The 8,631-nt window shown below is 43.3% G+C and overlaps 1 protein-coding gene across 1 annotated transcript in view; it reads right to left on the reverse strand.

The window, feature by feature from the left end:
* The window catches only part of eps8a (EGFR pathway substrate 8a, signaling adaptor), a 78,729-nt gene extending 76,165 nt beyond the window's left edge, over positions 1–2,564 (reverse strand). Inside the window, exon 1 of the mRNA XM_063217236.1 lies at positions 2,315–2,564. The gene's annotated coding sequence lies outside the window, so the exon portion shown is untranslated. The remainder of the gene's footprint in view (positions 1–2,314) is intronic.
* Positions 2,565–8,631: the final 6,067 nt, after the last annotated feature.

The raw sequence follows: 8,631 nt of genomic DNA on the forward strand, positions 1-8,631 counted from the left end.
GGAGTATGTAGTGGTGTATGCCCCTTAGTGCAGCAATGTTGTTATGATGTAGTTAAACATTTTCAGCAAGTGAATAGGGTTGCCGGCGACCCCAGCTGCAGTAAGAGGCTACGAGAAGAGCCTTCACTGAATCAGCGCCACTATTCAACCTTCAGTATAATCATCATTTCAAGACGGCTTACACCAGGGGTTCCCTAACTTAACCATGACAAGGCCCCCATACACCAGTGGATTTGATGGACTCACTCATCGACACAGATTCTGTCATTTTAACTGTATTTTCGAATCTGTGAGTAGTCTAAGCAGCAGCTCATTAAAAATGTACACTGAAACATAGGGACAGAAATGTACGTTGAAACAGAAGGACAGAAAAATATAGGGAGAGGAAGGGGGGACTTCAGAGAGAGGGGGTGGGGGTGTAAGAGAGGTCAGGGCGTTTCACTTCATCGATCATTCAACTGAAGTACCGGCCGGCAGTACTCCACAAAAACCATCCTCTCTCTCTCTCTCTGAACACCATAGCAGATGCCAAGATGGCCACCTTCAAACACTGACAACAATAGCCACGTGGCCATGTGGTCAGGCCAGGCGTGTCAGTCAGTGTCTCCTTGGACACCCAGGGCCGAAGAGGTCAAGATATTACCTTTAATCTCTCCTGCTTAAACACCACGGGCTGACCATCCTCTTTTTAGCCTGAATGCTCTGGTGGTCAACCGTACACTTTCATCTAGCACAGAACAACATAGCAGTCTGGCTCACTGATTGATGTTTAACATTGCACGACACTTTCATCTCAGCATATTTGATGTAGCTTGGCTCATACTGATATGAATTCAGTGCAATTTACATCATCATGTCTACACATGTGAGCTGATTAACATTGACTTGCAGAGGACGACACTGGCGTGCATGGTGTGTGACCTGTTAAGACCCTGGTCAGGAACTTCACCACAGAAGTCTTGGTAGAGCTACTGGATACAAACATAGACCTACTGATGCAATTAGACTAAAATGCACATGGTAAGTTCACTATGGAGCTGTCATTCAGAAGCCGTTTACATGTAGGCTATATGGATATTTTTGAAAAAACGTTGGTTTTGGCTACGCATTTACACGTTAACAGAGTTGAATGAGCAGAATGCACATTTCAAAACTCCAGTTAAAAAAAAAATCCCTTTTAGGGAGTTAAAATGCACCTGTCACAATGGAGTTTTTTATTTGTATCCACATGTCGTGTTTACACGTAAAGGGCAAAAAAATAAAATATCTGCATACATGTAATCAGCACCTTAAACAGGAAGCTGACACTAATAGCCAATGAAAGCAATGCCCTGATTGAAATAAAAAAACAGCAGCTGGCCATATGCACAGTAGTGTTGTGTACAATTTCAGCAGTGCAGATTGGCCTATGTACTAATTTTCATCTACCAACTTAACACCAACATAACCACTTACCATACCCACCACATTGAGCTGTTATGAGGTGATAACAATCATAATCAACCATCAGAGGCCACTCTAGGTTCAACTGGGGACCCAAGCGAAATATCAATGTTCAAAGAAATTTGCAACTACTGTAGCAAAGTGTGATCTGTTATTCACCATCCAGGGGCTTGGGGGTCCCAAGTGGCTGCCTGCCTAGCCTGGTGACAAGATGCGTGGTTGGACAGACAAGCATATTTTCTATTGCAGAACCTATTACAGCATACAATACAGTATATGTGTTGAGCAATATTTCTCTCATAGCAATTAATACAAAAAAACAGCAACTGTCATTGGTAATCCCCATGCCCTCCAGGCAGGGACTGTCAAGATGCGCTCAACATTTCTGGGCATGTAATCCGCCATCTGAGTCTTCAACAAATTGTGTAACCGGTCCCACGTGTTTCCACTGTCTCAACATGATGAAAGAACTAATATCAATAAAATGCTTCATCGAAGTCAACTGTATACAAAAAGACTAAAACAGTTACACAAAAAAAGCCATGATTTAACATCAAGAGACAACACAAACTTAAGAATTATAGCAATAAGAAAATGCTTCATCAAATAGAAAATCACCTTTACAATAAGACTAAACAGGCAGACAAAAAACCTAGCTATGATTTTACAACAAGAGATAACACATAACTTCTATTTCCACCAAACAACCACCTTGGAATGCATTTGTGCCGTACCACAGGAGGTAAATAAGTCAATCCTTTCTCTGCTCCTGTCAGCAAACAATCACATAAGCAGGCAGGAACTCCTCACCGGTTTTACCCGGGCTCCGTACCATGCCGTGCCCAGCATGGCACAGCCCCAGAGAGCTTACCTGTGTCTGTACAGCGGGTTTACATCATACAGCAGATCCCGAGTAGATCCTTACAGTAAGCGTCTATTGCGGAGTGCGTTTTTCAAAAGATTCCAGGTGTAGTTTTGTCCGTAACACTGGAGTGATCTTTTGTGTTCCTTATTCCTTCATGGAAGTGTGCACACAACTCTGCTTTTTTTCTTTCTCCTCCCTCTCCCTCTCCCTCTCTCTCTTTCTCTCTCTCTCACGCAGTTTCCTTATCTCTCTCTATCGCTCTCAGTAGGACCTTAAAGAGGATTTGTAAGGAGATTTGTGTCTCCCTCAAACACATGTGTACTGACACACACACTCATACGCACAAACACCCCCATCCCCCCACTACCCTCCTCCTCCACACACACGCTGGTCATAATCCTGCCCTCTTGTGCAAGGAACTCTAGGATTGGTTGTGAGGAAGTGAAGGGCTGGTGTCTAACTCCTCCCACAGGGTGTACAATACAACAGGCTGATTAACTCCCAGCTGTTCAATTCTGACACATATCTACTGGCCAATGACATTCTAGAAGCTTGTTCTGTTGGCATGACAATGCAAAAGACACCTCCAATCACTGCATTGGCAGCATGCACCTGAAATTAGAGGAGTTCATAAGGAAATACAACACACTGTTCTTCAAGAGAGGAGGATGAGGACGAGAGGAGGGAAGTTCAAGTGAAAGAAAGGAAGGAGGCTTAATTCATTTGCCCATGATGGGCAAAGAAAAATATATAGGGATAAAGAAAAACGGTAGATAAGTAAGGAAAAGAAGAAGAGGCTACAGCACTGTACTGTATCTTGACTTGCCTGGGGAAGATGAGAGAGTGGTGGCATGTAGTCTGACGTGGGCCGGGCATTGGATCAATAATACCACGTGGTTTGCTAAACTGGGTTGCATAAACAAACAAACGCACACTCACTCACCCTCACCCTCGGGACAACAATAGCCTTCTCTTTGTGTCGCTTTGTCCATGTGGTCTCGTCATGGAAAACTGCATTCACTCCAAAGTTAAACTTTACTCAGATGTCAACCTTGCACTCCCTCCCCACCCAGCCTCACTCAATATACCCTTCCCTCACTCTATCTTCATCACACACTCACATGCACACACACGCAGAGGCCCGGACACACACGGACACGCGCACACGCACGCACGCACGCACGCACGCACACACGCACACACGCACACACGCACACACGCACACACACACACACACACACACACACACACACACACACACACACCTATGATTTTTACAGCTACAGATGAGGACTTCAGGGTAAGAAGACACAATTGTAGGGTACTGGACAAAACGAATAGCTAAACCTCTAAACCACCAAACCACTTCAGAGACCGTGTTATGTAAAGGAACCAGACCACATGACAACCCCTGTCTTCCTGCTGATCCTAAACGACTTAAACTAAAGACTCATATCTTTAGACACAGAGACACACGTGCGCACACACACAAGCGCACACACAGACAGACACAAAGACAGGCAGACACACACGCAGACGCACACACAAACACGCACACACACACCTTAATTTGCATATCTTTCTTGATGGGATCAGCTGGGGCCCGATCTCACGGTCACTTCCTTTGTTGCCGTGCCAACAGTCAATAACACTCCTTATCATTGGTTAATGGCAAAGCCCTGTGCGGTGTCGCAACTCCAAACTCTCATGTCAAAGGCCCCTCCTCAACAAAAGGGCAAGTGGCAGAAAAATAATAAAGCTACTGTATAGGACCATGTAAAAATCTGTGTAAATATTATGCATAATATTGTGTGCAATACAGTATTAGCCTACATAGTCAAATCACACACAAACTGTACAAGTTGAATACGGTTGCAGGCTGAGCGTCAAGATGTCAGTTCAAGCAAAGGCAAAGATGACCCGCAGACTACAAAAAAATGGATTTAAAAAAAAAGTGTTAGTGTGCATGTCGCCTTTTCCTTTACAATACTGTATATAAGGCTTGGACTTATTTAGAAGGCACTGCTTCATAACAAAACAGTGACAATGGCTACGTTTACATGACGTTTTTAATTATGAACTAATGATTCAGAATTAAATTGTTCCATTGAGTTTACTTTGATCTTTCATTTAATTCTGAATTGTGAAGTGTTAAAATTACGTTTTAAAAGCGGAATTAAGATTTATTCAAGAGTGAGATAAATCTGAAATAGAAGTCTCATGTAAACCAGGGCTCCGAACCGGTTCAAGGAACGAAAACGAAAACCGAAAACGAACGAAATTTTATGGAATTTTACAAGGAACGGAAACGGAAACGAAAACGAAATGGTCTTCAAGTGTTCCGGAACAAAAACGTTATTCTGAAATCCACAAACCGGTTAATAACGGTTTTTTTTCCGTTCTCTATATTTCATACAAGTGCACGATTTTGTTTGAGGAGTAACCATGGCGACGAGCAGTCTTTTAGTTCGGCTACTGACGTGTATGAGGGGAAACACAGCAACAGCATTTTGCTTCACCTGAGCTCTTGCCGCCGATTGATAAAATATTGAGGAGCATTGGCCAATCAGAGTGCGACTGTGCATTGTATGGAGAAACTTCCTGGGTAAATTTTAGGATGTGCTTCTCCTCAGAGATTTTGATAGCCAGGAGAACAGAGACAGTTTAGTTCTAGTTTCCTTTCTCGTAGTGATTGGAAGTTGGCTCTAATAAACCCGCCCTAAAGTTGTTGACCACCAATATCAAATAAGTTTTTGTAAGAGAAATGCCACTTTACCCGCGCTGTTCTTCAGTCTCATTCACGGACAGTACGCCTACAGAGTTTTATATTGACACCATGGAGAGCAAAAGTGAACATGTCTTGAGATCGGCGTTGGGATTCCTACAGGGACAGAGTATTTGGACCATACAGTCTATGTTTTGCAAAGGAATTGGATAGGCGATTTGATGAACCTAATTCGCAGAGTGCTCTCGAGAGGCAACTGGTGGGTAAGTCATGTTTAGCTTACTACTTGTAATGGCACCGCCGAGTGCCTCAATGTTCAATGCGGTTATGGCAAATTATGCTGTCGTAAGTTACTGAAGTGCTTTTGTTGTGCGCAGCGTATCCCACTCTCGGTTGTAGAGAAGAGAGGTGAGAGCTGGTGTTTTATGTGCTGTAATCAAGGACGCCTTATTTATCTGTTGTTGTGGTCAATGCGGGATAAAGTCATTCGTGGCAGATGGGCAGACGCTAGCTGACGTTAGCTGGCCCGCTCAATGTCATCACGAATAACAGTAGGTCGCGTGTGACAACAAGCAGGGATAGAGAAAGACAGCGCATTTGTTGTTTAAGTTATTATTCTCTTCTGTCGTGCAGAGGGCTTGGCTGATGGGATGGACTACGTGGAAACTCTTACTATTTTGTGACGCTTGTCTGTTAGGCTACAAAAGGTCTCCGGTTTGGTGGTGATGGACTTGTCTTGCACTGGAATGGTTGGTAGCCGATATCTGAGAGCATATCCGAGATTTCAGACTATGCAACCCCTTCTCTAGAACTAGTGACCCCTTGCATCGTGCACATCTCAAAACAGTTTGGGATTTTTTGTGGAGAAAACTGTGTCCCTTTTACTTACACGTTTCACTTGCTGCAAACCTCATCAGAGCTAGGCAAGAACTGAAATCCATGCCTATCGACACCTCTTATGCTTCTGGCTATTTTTTAAAACTCTCTCTGGCTATTCTGTATTGTGGCTCCCTAATCAACATCCACCCACCGCTACTGGGCTGGCATAGGCTACTTTTGATAAGAATTATAGGCATCCGGTTAAATCTGCCAGGATGGATAGCCCATCTGAGTGTTTTTGGGTGTGTTATTATTTTTGAGAATAGCTGTGTAAATCAAGGGGAAATAATGAGTATGTCTATTCTAAGATAAAGCCCACGAAAATAGACTTAATATGGCCGTTAAACACTGCAGGAACGTTAAGAACGAACGTTATTTTTCGTTCCGAACCGGTTCAGGAACGATATTTTTGTGGGGGAACGATTGCAGGAACGAAAACGTTAAACTGAAACTTGCCTGAACCGTTCGGAACGGAACGTTTGAAAAATAATTTCGTTTTCAAGCCCTGATGTAAACGTAGCCAATGTGAAGGGAGAAAAATATTTTCACTAAATGCGCCACTGGTGGTTGCATAACTTTGCTAGCTATTAAATACTGGTATGCACAGATGATGAACAAACCACATTACAGATATTAAAAAACAGTATATTTAGGGCCCGAGCACCGAAGGCGCGAGGCCCTATTGTTCTTGCTCGGATTATTAGGGCCCGAGCACCGAAGGCGCGAGGCCCTATTGTTCTTGCTCGGATTATTATTATTATTATTATTTTTCTTTTTCATCCACGTTTGGGCTGTGCATTTGGTGTGGGAAGCACTTGGTGGCTCGGCCTTTTGCACGGTGATCGGATATGGTAACCGCTACTCAGAACCGGAAGCTCGGATCCGGATTGGCCCCGGGCACAGAATAGCGCCCCCTATCGCGTTGAAGTTTCTGGCTGATATATAGTTTGTCGTTGGGCCACGAAAAAAAATATGCATGTGTATCTCACTAAACCAAACCAATTTGCAATGCCAACCCATTAGCCACGCCCAACAGGAAGTGAGATAATTGGACTTTTTTCAAATTTACATGTAATGGGATTTGAAACACTCCTCCTAAACCGTACATCGCACTCACTTTATATTTGTTGTACTTTAGCACAAGGCATTGACGATGACAAATTGCAAAAGAATTTTTGATATCTCGTAATTTGACAAGATGGCGGCTTAATGAATTTAGGCATCTAATTTTAAAACAGGAAGTTGGCCACCATTTCAGTTTGGAGTGTTTTCAAACGGTGCAAACTCACACATGTATGCATATAATGACTATACATTTTTATATATGCCTAAAATTGAGGCCACGCCCCCATATACATTTGGGGCGGGGCTAACATCTACTTTGAGCTACAGACTCGGGAGTTTTTTTAAGTTGTGTATCTCAATAAGGCGAGCAATAAAGTCCATACAACGATATGGCCACGCCCAACAGAAAGTGAGATATTTTGACTTTTCTGACATTTTAAAACAGGAAGTTGGCCACCATTTGAGTTTGGAGTGTTTTGTAACAGTGCAAACTCACACATGTATGCATATAATGAATACTAACTTTTGTATATGCCTGAAATTGAGGCCACGCCCCAAAACACTTTTAGGGGCGGGGCCAACATCTACTTTGAGCTACAGACTCGGGAGTTTTTTTAAGTTGTGTATCTCACTAAGGCGAACAATAAAGTCCATACAACGATATGGCCACGCCCAACAGGAAGTGAGATTTTTTTCACTTTTTTCGCATTTTAATACAGGAAGTTGGCCATCATTTCACTTTAGAGTGTTTTAAAACAGTGCAAATGCACACATGTATGCACATAATGAATACTAACTCTTCTATAAGCCTGAAATGTAGATAAGGTATAGCGCCACCATGTGGTAGGCAAAGGAACTGCAGGAAAAGTGTAATTCTTCAATATCTTGGGAACTGAACGTCGTACAGACTCCATTTTTGTTTTAGGGGGTCATAGCAACATGCTAATCATGACAATGCTAATGCTAATTTTGAATGCCAATTCAAGCTAATTACTTTTTCGTCAATATCTCGTGAACCGAACGTCGTACAGACTCCATTTTTTCTGGGGGGGGCATAGCAACATTCTAGGTGGCATGCCCCGTCCCTGCAATGCATGTGTGCGAGGGCCCGTCATCGCCGCTTGCGGCTTTAATTATTATTATTAGGGCCCGAGCACCGAAGTGCAAGGGCCACGCGGTGGCCCTTCGCCCTCTCGGTGCGAAGCCCTATTGTTTTCCGAAAAATTATTATTATTATTATTATTTTTCTCCTTAGTCTTTAGCACTGTTGGGCCATTTTTCGGGCACTTCCGGTGCTCGTACACTTACGCCACTTGGTACACACATTGGAGATTCCCACCGCTACTCAGACGCCGAATATTAACCCCCGATGGAACACGGGTACGAGGCCACGCCCCCAAAAGCGTTTAGGGGCGGGGCCGACATATACTTTGAGCTAGAGACTCGGGACTTTTTTTAGGGTGTGTATCTCACTAAGGCGCATCATAAAGTCCGATACAACGATATGGCCACGCCCAACAGGAAGTGAGATATTTTGACTTTTTTGGCATTTTTTAGCATTTTTTACGTACTTTTACGTACTTGTCCTACACCGTACATCGTATTGACTTCATATTCTGTGGACATGAGGTCAAGGCATTGAAGATGATATATT

Source organism: Engraulis encrasicolus, chromosome 15, assembly GCF_034702125.1.
Source record: "Engraulis encrasicolus isolate BLACKSEA-1 chromosome 15, IST_EnEncr_1.0, whole genome shotgun sequence".
Lineage (NCBI taxonomy): Eukaryota > Metazoa > Chordata > Actinopteri > Clupeiformes > Engraulidae > Engraulis > Engraulis encrasicolus.